This window comes from Kogia breviceps, chromosome 1 (genome assembly GCF_026419965.1).
Source record: "Kogia breviceps isolate mKogBre1 chromosome 1, mKogBre1 haplotype 1, whole genome shotgun sequence".
Classification (NCBI taxonomy): domain Eukaryota; kingdom Metazoa; phylum Chordata; class Mammalia; order Artiodactyla; family Physeteridae; genus Kogia; species Kogia breviceps.
The window spans coordinates 123,717,550-123,730,412 of record NC_081310.1 but is presented as its reverse complement, the minus strand read 5'-3'; the positions used below and the strand labels follow the sequence as shown (position 1 = coordinate 123,730,412).

The 12,863-nt window shown below is 39.5% G+C and overlaps 1 long non-coding RNA gene across 1 annotated transcript in view; it reads left to right on the top strand.

Moving 5' to 3' along the window:
* Nucleotides 1-12,304, top strand: part of LOC136794913 (uncharacterized) — a 41,631-nt gene extending 29,327 nt beyond the window's left edge. Inside the window, exon 6 of the long non-coding RNA XR_010842379.1 lies at nt 12,243-12,304. This is a non-coding gene — a long non-coding RNA (uncharacterized lncRNA). The remainder of the gene's footprint in view (nt 1-12,242) is intronic.
* Nucleotides 12,305-12,863: the final 559 nt, after the last annotated feature.

Here is a 12,863-nt window from a genome sequence, read left to right as displayed (position 1 = left end):
CTTCTGGTCCATAGAGTTTATTCTGAGCAACCTGCTGATAGCCTATTGGGGATTCCTTTTTATGTTAAAATCTCTTTTTCTCTGGCTGCCTTACAATTCTTTCTTTGCCATTGACTTTTGACAGTTTTAATATAATGTATTTTGGAGAAGGTCTTTTTGCATTGAAGTAATTAGGTGTTCTCTTTCTTATCTTCATGGACTTGAATATCAAGTTCCTTCCTGATGCTTGGGAAATTCTCAGCTATTATTTCTTTAAATAAATTCTCTGCTCCCTTCATCTGCTCTTCTTCTGGGAAACCCATTATCCTAATGTTGCCCTTCCTAAAAGAGTCAGGGGCTTCCCTGGTGGCGCAGTGGTTGAGAGTCTGCCTGCGGATGCAGGGGACACGGGTTCGTGCCCAGGTCCAGGAGGATCCCACATGCCGCGGAGCGGCTGGGCCTGTGAGCCATGGCCACTGGGCCTGTGCGTCCGGAGCCTGTGCTCCGCAACGGGAGAGACCACGGCAGTGAGGGGTCCGTGTACCACCAAAAAAAAAAAAAAAAGAGTCAGATAGTTCTTACAGAATTTCCTCATTTTTTAAAGATCGTAATTCTCTTTCCTCTTCTGCCTCTATTATTTCTAGGTTTCTATCTTCAAAATGACTAATTCTCCCTACCATGTGGTCTGCTCTATTTCCAATGCTTTCTAATGCATTCTTCATCTTGTTTATTGAGTCCTTCAGCTCCAGAATTTCTATTTGACTTTTTCTTAGAGTTTCAATCCCTTTAGCAAAGTATTCCTTCTGTTCATTTATTTATTCCTGAGCTCATTGTACTGCTTTTCTGAGGTTCTGGTGAATTGTCACTTTCTTTTTGTGATACAGTGTTACTGTTGTTCTTCATGTTGTGATGAATTGTTTGTTCCTCTGCTGGTGCATTTGAAGTAGTGAACACCTTTCTTTATATAAAGCTGTGTGCGTGTGTGTGCTTGTGTGTGTGTGTGTGTGTGTGTGTATGTTTTACTTGATTCTAATGATGCAACAGGTTAGAAATTAGAAATGAGAGCCTGTCTTTTGCTTTCCAGTAGGTGGCGTTATAGCACAGGTTTTTGATTTCTCTTACCTTCGTGCCCCTGGTTGAGAGTTGGCACTTTCCACCCTCCACTGCCTCTGTCAGAGGTGTAGTTTGGTGCTTTCTTGTCCCTGCTTGTGTCTCTAGGGTTGTTAGGGCCTTGCTACTGCTCGTGTCCCTGGCGTCGCCGTCCGGGGCACCAAAATGGCAGGTGCTTCCACCGCATCCAAGATCTCCTGAGTCACAGGCTCCACCTCTGCTGGGGAAGGAGAAGGGGGAGGGGGACCTGGGATCATGGGCACTTCTGCCATATCCAGGGTTGCGAGGTTCGCTGGCAACGCTGCTGTGGGTGGTGATGGATGGGCGAGCTGGAGTTGTGGGTGCCTTTGTAGCTGGAGGGATGGTGTCACAGGTCCCACCGCCGCTGCTGCCCAGATATCTGTTGCCACAAGCATTGCTATGGCCAGGAGGTCAGAGTCGGTGTGCCACCTCCCTTGCTGCTCCTGGGTTCTCTGTGGCTGCCAGCTCAACTGCTGCAGCTGCGGGACAAGTACTGCAGGCACTGCCTCCACTGGTTCCCCAGTTCTGCATCCTTTGGGTGTTACAGTCCACCCACCTTTAGATGTACAGGTCTATGGAATTCTCCGGTTTCCTGGTGTGTTGGGAAGAGGTATCTATGCTGAATTGTGGATGTTTAATGGTCATACGTTGTAGGGGGGAGACAAAGAAAGCATCTGTCTCTGCCCTGATGTCGATGTCACTCCACAGTGTTCACTTTAAAAATATTTATTGTAGGGCTTCCCTGGTGGCGCAGTGGTTGAGAGTCTGCCTGCCGATGCAGGGGACACGGGTTCGTGCCCCGGTCCAGGAAGATTCCACATGCCGCGGAGCGGCTGGGCCTGTGAGCCATGGCCGCTGAGCCTGCGCGTCCGGTGCCTGTGTTCCGCAATGGGAGAGGCCACAACAGTGATAGGCCTGCGTACCGCAAAAGGAAAAAAAAAAATTTATTGGAAAACCATATATATAAAGAGAAGTGACCAAATTACACATCTACATTAGATACTTTTAGTACTAGTATCTAATTAGATAGACAGTATCTAATTAATATCTACATTAGATACTTTTCCAAAAGTAGATATGTTCTTGTGCTTTCATGTCAGTAAAGGAATACAAATACTCCCAGAAGCTCAGTCATAGAACCTTGCAATTTCAACTCTCTCCTTCCACAGGGAAACTGGTAGACAGCCTCTGACATGTCTCCCAATGATCCTAGCTTCATTACACTATTCCACTTCCTAGTATTCACACCCTTGTGCAATCCTCTTCCCTCTGACAGTGGGCTGAATCTAGTGAATTTCTTCTAAAAATATGGTGAAAGTTGTGAGGTTTTACTTCCATGACTAGGCTATAAAAGACTGGTGTCTCTCTCTGTCTCTCCCTCCCTCCCTCCTTCCCCTTCTTGGTTTGGTGACACTGGTGCAGCCAGTTGCCATGGTAGAGACACTCACATGGCAAAGCATTGAGAGTGGTCTCTAGGCAACAGCCAGTGAGAAATTGAAGCCTTTAGCCCCAAATTCATGATGATTAATGCTGCCAACAACCACAAGAGTGTACAGATAGATACATAGAGAGACATATTATCTTTTTATTTTTATATCTATCTATTTATACACACACACACACACACACACACACACACACACCTACCTCTAAATAGGTAGGTAGGTAGATAGATAGATGAATAGATAGATAGATAGATAGATAGATAGATAGATAGATAGATAGATAGATAAATAGATAGATCCATCTCCTATTGGGTCTGCTTCTCTAGACACCCTAACTAATACATCCCCTAAAGGGAAAATCAGATCAAAGAATGACTCCATTTTATTCCTATGATATCACATTTAGGTGGTTCTCCAGGGCTGGCTGAGACCATACTGAGTCATTGTCTGATCTATTGTAGCATGAATTTTCAGTCATGGTGAAGGTGAACACTCAGTTTTTGGATTGGAATTTATCTGAGGTAGAGTTGGAAACAGCAGCTCTTATAAACCCTACTCTCAAATGCAGGCTATATAAAAATCATGCATTTAGTGTAGTAGATTCCATTGAAGGTGTACTGTAGGGGGCATCTCTTTGCCTAAGACTTTTTTTCTCATCACAGCTTTGATGGGTATACAAGCCTTCTGCTCCACCAAAACTCATTCTCTTTCTACCTTGATGACTCCATTCTCTCTTCCTTACTCTGTCTGCTTTCCTCTACTCACTACCTTGCTTTTTGGAACAAACAGGTTTCTACTGGGACTTACATCCTTGTATTTACTACCTCTGCTCCAACAGGCATGTCAATAAATTTTTACAAACATGCACATTTCCCCTTCCAGCAAGAATTTTGGTGTGAACTGTTCAGATACTAAACATATGCTTTACCTTTTTACAATATGTTATCCCAGTAGCTCTTCCACTGCTAGAGAGTAGGAGGCTGAATTAAACATGTGGGGCATTATAAATTGTGCACAGACACCCGTGCTCTGGAAACCATGTGAAAAAATGTCCTACAGGAGTCCAGAGGCATGTGGCTTAAAATGAATTATACATTTTGTGGGCTCTGAGCCTTTGGTGATGTTTCCAGACAAGCAGCAGCTGCATGTGAAATTTTTCTAGCCAGTGAAACACAGGGGGTCACAGTGGAAAAAGGAGGTATCTAGTAACCATCTTCAAAGGCATCCTCAGGAACAGTGGCTTCATTGTCCTTTGAACAATTTTTGTGCAGGCTGGTACAAGTTTAAATATTTTAAGAGTCATGTTCTTGTTTCGCTAGAACAGAAGAGCAGCTGATTTCCTAGAATTGAGCCTGTTATACAAGTAACTGTTTATTGCTTTCAGTTTCCATCTGAATTCTATCCCAGAACATGCTGTTTTGAGTAACCTTGAATTGACCTAAGGGATTGTTTTCCTGGCTGGAAAACATTTACGGTAAGTCATTTAACAACATAATATCTGGAAATGCCTGTAACTTTTTGGGGCTAAGGAGGGAGTTCCAGCGCTTCCCTTTTTATTGCTGCTTTTCAGGAGCAACTGTGTGGCATTTAGATCTTTTAAATCTTTCTGCAAACAGGCTGGTCAAAACAGGAGGCTGCAGGGGGAACAACTGACAGGGCTGATGTCATGACTTATAATCATTATTTTTGATTATTTTCAATTCATTCTCCACTCAGTAGGCAGTGATTTAAAAAAAAAAAAAAAAAAAAAACCCCAATGAATCCTGTTGTTTTTATGCCCAAAAGTTTTAAAAAGTTAAAAGCTTCCAGTTGCAGTGAAGATAACATCCAGTCTCCTCTGTGACTTGCAAGAATCGACATAACCTGGCTCCTGCCTACCCCCTCTCTAAACACAAGCTATCTCTAACACATGAGCCTTCATTCAGGACAAAACACACCAAGCTGTTCCTCGGTGAAGAGTTTTGAACAAAGACTCCTTCTACTTGGAACTTCATTGCCTCCTTCCTTTCCTGACTCAATTTTCTCCTAGTAAAAATTCATCTTACATGGAAGCAACATAAATGTCCATCCACAGATGAATGCATAAAGAAGATGTGATATATATACATTCCATGGAATACTATCAGTCATTAAAAAGAATGAAATAATGTCATTTGCAGCAACACAGATGGACCTAGAGATTGTCATACTAAGTGAAGAAAGTCAGACAAAGACAAATATCTTGTGATACCACTTATATGTGGAATCTAAACAATGATACAATTAACTTATTCACAAAACAGAAACAGACTCACAGACATAGAAAACAAACTTATGGTTATCAAAGGAGAAAGCGGGAAGGCGGGATAAATTAGGAGTTTGGAATTAGCAGATATAAATAACTGTATATGAAATAAACAACAAGATCCTATTGTATAGCACAGGAAACTATATTCAGTATTTTGTAATAAACTTTCTTTTTAACACCTTTATTGGAGTATAATTGCTTTACAATGGTGTGTCAGTTTCTGATTTACAACAAAGTGAATCAGTTATACATATACATATGTTCCCATATCTCTTCCCTCTTGCATCTCTCTCCCTCCCACCCTCCCTATCCCACCCCTCTAGGTGGTCACAAAGCACCGAGCTGATCTCCTTGTGCCATGCGGCTGCTTCCCACTACCCTACGTTTGGTAGTGTATATACGTCCATGCCACTCTCTCACTTTGTCACAGCTTACCCTTCCCCCTCCCCATATCCTCAAGTCCATGCTCTAGTAGGTCTGTGTTTTATTCCCGTCCTACCCCTAGGCTCTTAATGACATTTTTTTTACATAGATTCCATATATATGTGTTAGCATAGTGTATTTGTTTTTCTCCTTCTGACTTACTTCAGTCTGTATGACAGACTCCAGGTCCATCTACCTCACTACAAATAACTCAATTTCATTTCTTTTTATGGCTGAGTAATATTCCATTGTATATATGTGCCACATCTTCTTTATCCATTCACCTGTTGATGGACACTTAGGTTGCTTCCATGTCTTGGCTATTGTAAATAGAGCTGCAATGAACATTTTGGTACATGACTCTTTTTGAATGATGGTTTTCTCAGGGTATATGCCCAGTAGTGGGATTGCTGGGTTGTATGGTAGTTCTATTTGTAGTTTTTTGAGGAACCTCCATACTGTTCTCCATAGTGGCTGTATCAATTTACATTCCCACCAACAGTGCAAGAGTGTCCCCTTTTCTCCACATGCTCTCCAGCATTTATTGTTTCTAGATTTTTTGATGATGGCCATTCTGACCGGTGTAAGGTGATACCTCATTGTAGTTTTGATTTGTATTTCTCTAATGATTAGTGATGTTGAGCATCCTTTGATGTGTTTGTTGGCAATCTGTATATCTTCTTTGGAGAAATGTCTATTTAGGTCTTCTGCCCATTTTTGGATTGGGTTGTTTGTTTTTTGATATTGAGCTGCATGAGCTGCTTGTAAATTTTGGAGATTAATCCTTTGTCAGCAGCTTCATTTGCAAATATTTTCTCCCATTCTGAGGGCTGTCTTTTCATCTTGTTTATGGTTTCCTTTGCTATGCAAAAGCTTTTAAGTTTCATTAGATCCCATTTGTTTATTTTTGTTTTTATTTCCATTTCTCTAGGAGGTGGGTCAAAAAGGATCTTGCTGTGATTTTTGTTGTAGAGTGATCTGCCTATGTTTTCCTCTAAGAGTTTTATGTTTTCCTCTAAGAGTTTTATAATGTCTGGCCTTATATTTAGATCTTTAATCCATTTTGAGTTTATTTTTGTGTATGGTGTTAGGGAGTGTTCTAATTTCATTCTTTTACATGTAGCGGTCCAGTTTTCCTAGTACCACTTATTGAAGAGGCTGTCTTTTCTCCATTGTATATTCTTGCCTCCTTTATGAAATATAAGGTGACAATACGTGTGTGGGTTTACCTCTGGGCTTTCTATCCTATTCCATTGATCTATATTTCTATTTTTGTGCCAGTACCATACAGTCTTGATTACTGTAGTTTTGTAGTATAGTCTGAAGTCAGGGAGCCTGCTTCCTCCAGCCCCATTTTTCTTTCTCAAGATTGCTTTGGCTATTCAGGGTCTTTTGTGTTTCCATACAAATTGTGAAATTTTTTGGTTCTTGCTCTGTGAAAAATGCTGTTGGTAGTTTGATAGGGATTGCATTAAATCTGTAGATTGCTTTGGGTAGTATAGTCATTTTCACAATGTTGATTCTTCCAATCCAAGAACATGGTATATCTCTCTATCTGTTTGTATCATCTTTAATTTCTTTCATCAGTGTCTTAATAGTTTTCTGCATACAGGTCTTTTGTCTCCTTAGGTAGGTTTATTCCTAGGTATTTTGTTCCTTTTGTTGAAATGGTAAATGGAAGTGTTTCCTTAATTTCTCTTTCAAATTTTTCATCATTAGCGTATAGGAATGCAATAGATTTCTGTGCATTAATTTTGTATCCTGCTACTTTACCAAATTCATTGATTAGCTCTAGTAGTTTTCTGGTAGCATCTTTAGGATTCTCTATGTATAGTATCATGTCATCTGCAAACAGTGACAGTTTTACTTCTTCTTTTCCAATTTTTCTTGTTCCTGATCTTAGTGGAAATGTTTTCCATTTTTCACCATTGAGAATGATGTTGGCTGTGGGTTTGTCATATATGGCCTTTGTTATGTTGAGGTAAGTTCCCTCTATGCCTACTTTCTGAAGAGTTTTTATCATAAAAAGGTGTTGAATATTGTCGAAAGCTTTTTCTGTATCTACTGAGATGATCATAGGGTTTTTATCCTTCAATTTGTTAATACGGTGTATCACATTGATTGATTTGTATATATTGAAGAATCCTTGCATTCCTGGGATAAACTCCACTTGATCATGGTGTATGATCCTTTTAATGTGCTGCTGGATTCTGTTTGTTAGTATTTTGTAGAGGATTTTTGCATCTATATTCATCAGTGATATTGGTCTGTAATTTTCTTTTTTTTTGGTAGTATCTTTGTCTGGTTTTGGTATCAGGGTGATGGTGGCCTCCTAGAATGAGTTTCGGAGTGTTCCTCCCTCCGCAATGTTTTGGAAGAGTTTGAGAAGGATATGTGTTAGCACTTCTCTAAATGTTTGGTAGAAATTGCCTGTGAATCCATCTGGTCCTGGGCTTTTGTTTGTTGGAAGATTTTTAATAACAGTTTCAATTTCAGTGCTTGTTATTTGTCTGTTTATATTTTCTATTTCTTCCTGGTTCAGTCTTGGAAGGTTGTGCTTTTCTAAGAATTTGTGCATTTCTTCCAGATTCTCCATTTAATTGGCATATAGATGCTTGTAGCAATCTCTCATGATCCTTTGTATTTCTGCAGTGTCAGTTGTTACTTTTCCTTTTTCATTTCTAGTTCTGTTGATTTGAGTCGTCTCCCTTTTTTTCTTGATGAATCTGGATAATGGTTTATCAATTTGGTTTATCTTCTCAAAGAGCCAGCTTTCAGTTTTATTGATGTTTGCTCTCGTTTCCTTCATTTCTTTTTCCTTTATTTCTGATCTGATATTCATGATTTGTTTCATTCTGTTAACTTTGGGTGTTGTTTGTTCTTCTTTCTCTAATTGCTTTAGGTGTAAGGTTAGTTAGTTTGAGATTTTTCTTGTTTTTTGAGGTAAGATTGTATTGCTATAAACTTCCCTCTTAGAACTGTTTTTGCTGCATCCCATATGTTTTGAGCTGTCGTGTTTTCATTGTCATTTACTTCTAGGTATTTTTTTATTTCCTCTTTGATTTTTTCAGTGATCTCTTAGTTATTTAGTAGCATATTGTTTAGCCTCCATGCGTGTATCACCTCACACGAGTTAGAATGGGCATCATTAGAAAATCTACAAACAACAAATGCTGGAGTGGGTGTGGAGAAAAGGGAACACTCTTGCACTGTTGGTGGGAATGTAAATTGATACAGCCACTATGGAGAATAGTATGGCAGTTCCTTAAAAATCTAAAAATAGTACTACCATACGACTCAGTAATCCCACTACTAGGCATATACCCTGAGAAAACCATCATTCAAAAAGTGTCATGTACCACAATGTTCTTTGCAGCTCTATTTATTATAGCCAGGACATGGAAGCAACCTAAGTGTCCACTGACAAATGAATGGATAAAGAAGATGTGGCACATATATACAGTGGAATATTACTCAGCCATAAAAAGAAATGAAATTGAGTTATTTGTAGTGAGGTGGATGGAAATAGAGACTGTCATACAGAGTGAAGTAAGTCAGAAAGACAAAAACAAATACTGTATGCTAACACATATATATGGCATCTGAAAAACTATAATGGTTCTGACGAACCTAGGGGCAGGACAGGAATAAAGAAGCAGATGTAGAGAATGGACTTGAGGACATGGGGAGGGGGAAGGGTAAGCTGGAATGAAGTGAGAGAGTGGCATGGACATATATTCACTACCAAATGTAAAATAGATAGCTAGTGGGAAGCAGCCACATAGCACAGGGAGATGAGCTCAGTGCTTTGTGTCCACCTAGAGGGGTGGGATAGGGAGGTTGGGAGGGAGACGCAAGAGGCAGGAGATATGGGGATTTATGTATATGTATAGCTGATTCACTTTGTTGTAAAGCAGAAACTGACACACCATTATAAAGCAATTATACTCCAATAAAGATGTTTAAAAATATATATGTGGTATATATACACAATGGAATATTACTCAGCCTTAAAAAGGAACAAAATTGTGTCATTTGCAGAGACATGGATGGAACTAGAGACTGTCATAGAGAGTGAAGTAAGTCAGAAAGAGAAAAACATATAAATGAAATATTATAGGAGTAACAAAGAAAGAGAAAAACAAGTATCATATATTAACATATATATGTGGAATCTAGAAAAATGGTATAGATGATCTTATTTGCAAAGTAGAAATAGAAACACAGACATAGAGAAAAATCGTATGGATACCACATGGGAAAGGGGGGTGGGGGGATGATTTGGGATTGACATATATACACTGCTATGGATAAAATAGATAACTAATGAGTACCTACTGTGTAGCACAGGGAACTCTACTTAGTGCTCTGTGGTGACCTAAATGGGAAGGAAATCCAAAAAAGAGGGGATATATGTATACATATAGCTGATTCACATTGCTGTACAGCAGATACAAACAGAACATTATAAAGCACCTATAATGCAATAACAATTAATTTGAAAAAAGACTGCAATAAAATAATACTAGCTTTTAGGCTAATTTTTAATGAATTGATCTCTTAAATATAATTGAAAACAAAAAGTATAGTTGCAAAATGTTGTTATAGTAATACTAGCTTTTATACTTGGCCATGTATTTACCTTTAATTAGATCTTTATTTATTTCACTGGTGCTTCTGCCATGAAGAAAATGTGTATAGAAGGGCCCTGAGAAGATCTGAGTTATTCCAAGCTCTTAATACTGACTTTTTCCCTGACCACCTTCATGTGCACAGTACAGGGAACCTTAGGACCAGAGACATGCCTTCTGTCCAAGCCACCGACTGAGAAAATAAGGTTTTCACTAAAACAAACCTTGTTAACCATAAATACTTGACCCTTTCCTTTCTAACGTTGCCCATCAATGCCTTGATAGCATCTGAGGTCCACCTACTCAATAGCCTACATTCTGGTCCTGATGGAAACTCCATTCCTTAATTATATTAAGGAATTAATATATATTATTTATATTTCAGGGGAACTGGGAGAAAAGAAGCACAAAATTAGTAACCAAAAGGAAACACTGAAATACAAGAGCTCTTTCTGGTGGTCCCTAACCATCAATCCAACACTAACAGGGATAATCATCACCTTGTGCCTCTGGAAATAGGGTCTTCATATCTAGGCTGCACTTCAGAGTCTGAGTTTAGTCATTCTTTCTTATAGTGGTCCTGACACAGTATGCATAGGCTAAGGCCTACAATTAAAAATCCATCTATTTTTGGTTACGTCTTTGCAATGAATATATAGGATGGCTAAAGTGTTCCCAGTGCTGTGAGGATCTCAGATTGGATGTTATTGCTGGCATAGGGCAGCCATATCCTATGATGCAGTACAGTGGCTCTACCCAAAGCCAGGGAAGTTGTGGGTGGTGGAGGGTGACCGTCATTGTATTGAGAAGCAAAGTCATCACCTTATCTAACCAACCTCTCCCCAGATCTAAGGCTTAAGCAGATGCTAAGAGAAAACTAATCAGTGAAGCCAATGCTGAGGGAAGACCTGGGACTAGGATGACCTTGGGAACACAAGACATGAAATGTTAAGACACAGATTTCATGCATCTCTTCTGTCTCTTGGTCTTAGTTGTTGAGAACAGCTATAGAATTAGTGATGAGGATACCAAGTATTCATCAAAATCTGAGTTTTAAAATTGACAGTTCCAGTTTGATATATGACAAATCAATGAAAAGTAATATATAGAGAACCATTTATAACATTCAAGGGACTGAAGGAGTTTGGGGTTCCAAAGGAAAACAACTTTGGATTTTTCTCCTTTTTTAGAAGTCATCAAAATCACTTTGGCCACACTGTTTAAGAATCACCCTCTGAGAAATGCAAATCAAAACTACAATGAGATATCATCTCACACTGGTCAGAATGGCCATCATCAAAAAATCTAGAAACAATAGATGCTGGAGAGGGTGTGGAGAAAAGGGAACACTCTTGCACTGTTGGTGGGAATGTAAATTGATACAGCCACTATGGAGAACAGTATGGAGGTTCCTCAAAAAACTACAAATAGAATTACCATACGATACAGCAATCCCACTACTGGGCATATATCCTGAGAAAACCATCATTCACAAAGAGTCATGTACCAAAATGTTCATTGCAGCTCTATTTACAATAGCCAAGACATGAAAGCAACCTAAGTGTCTATCAACAGGTGAATGGATAAAGAAGATGTGGCACATATATACAATGGAATATTACTCAGCCATAAAAAAAATGAAATTGAGTTATTTGTAGTGAGGTGGTTGGACCTGGAGTCTGTCATACAGACTGAAGTAAGTCAGAAGGAGAAAAACAAATACGCTATGCTAACACATATATATGGAATCTATGTAAAAAAAATGTCACGAAGAGCCTAGGGGTAGGACGGGAATAAAACACAGACCTACTAGAGCATGGACTTGAGGATATGGGGAGGGGGAAGGGTAAGCTGTGACAAAGTGAGAGAGTGGCATGGACGTATATACACTACCCAACCTAAAAAAGATAGCTAGTGGGAAGCAGCCGCATGGCACAGGGAGATCAGCTAGGTGCTTTGTGACCACCTAGAGGGGTGGGATAGGGAGGGTGGGAGGGAGGGAGACACTAGAGAGAAGTGATATGGGAACATATGTATATGTATATGTATAACTGATTCACTTTGTTGTAAAGCAGAAACTAACACACCATTGTAAAGCAATTATACTCCAATAAAGATGTTAAAAAAAAAATCACCCTCTGTGCAGGGAAATTGAGTCATCATTGGGAAATTGATTTTTCAAAAAAATAGAAATGTGCATCAACTTCAAAAAAAGGATGTATAAGTCAATAAAATGTCTATTTCAATTAAAATCAGTGAAGAATAATAAGACCAATTTCTGCACCTTTCATGTAACTGTTCAAAAATATTCATGTGAAAAGACGCAGAACCAAACTCTCCCCTCAGGTGGCTCTGCGTAACTCCTGGACATGTCTACCACAGAACTTCATTAAGGAAGAAGAAAAGTCCTTATTTCCCAGGAAGTGCTGAATTGGTTCTTCCCAATTTTCAGAATATACCCATAAAGAAGTTGCCCCATGGGGTGTCAGAGGCAAGCTTGGGCCTGAGCAATGACGTACAGCCAGGAGACAACATGCTTGTGTCCCAAATTTTAAGGGTGAGACTGGGGGTAGAAGTAAGGCTGCCATCCTTAAGTAGCCCATTTGTTTTTGAATCTCATTTATTTTAGTCATTGAATAAATAAAGGCAGTCAGAGCTCTCTGAGCCAAGTATGGTCTTCACTCAAAAAAAAAATGTGTAGGAGATTAATCCAATGTGGAGCCCTGATTGAGAATAAGCAATGAGTATTTCCTAATGTATATACAGTGAGGAAACTTTAGGTCATGGGTGAAGAAAATGCCTCCCAACCCTACCCCCTCCAAAGAGCCAGAAGGAGACCCTAGTCTCTCATCTCTCCAGGCAGGGTTCTTTCCACTCCACCTTCTGCTGTCCTGGTTATGTGACACAGTGTGAGGCTGTCACCTTGTACCTACCACTAGTCCAAATGGAAAAGCTAAGCTTTCTCAG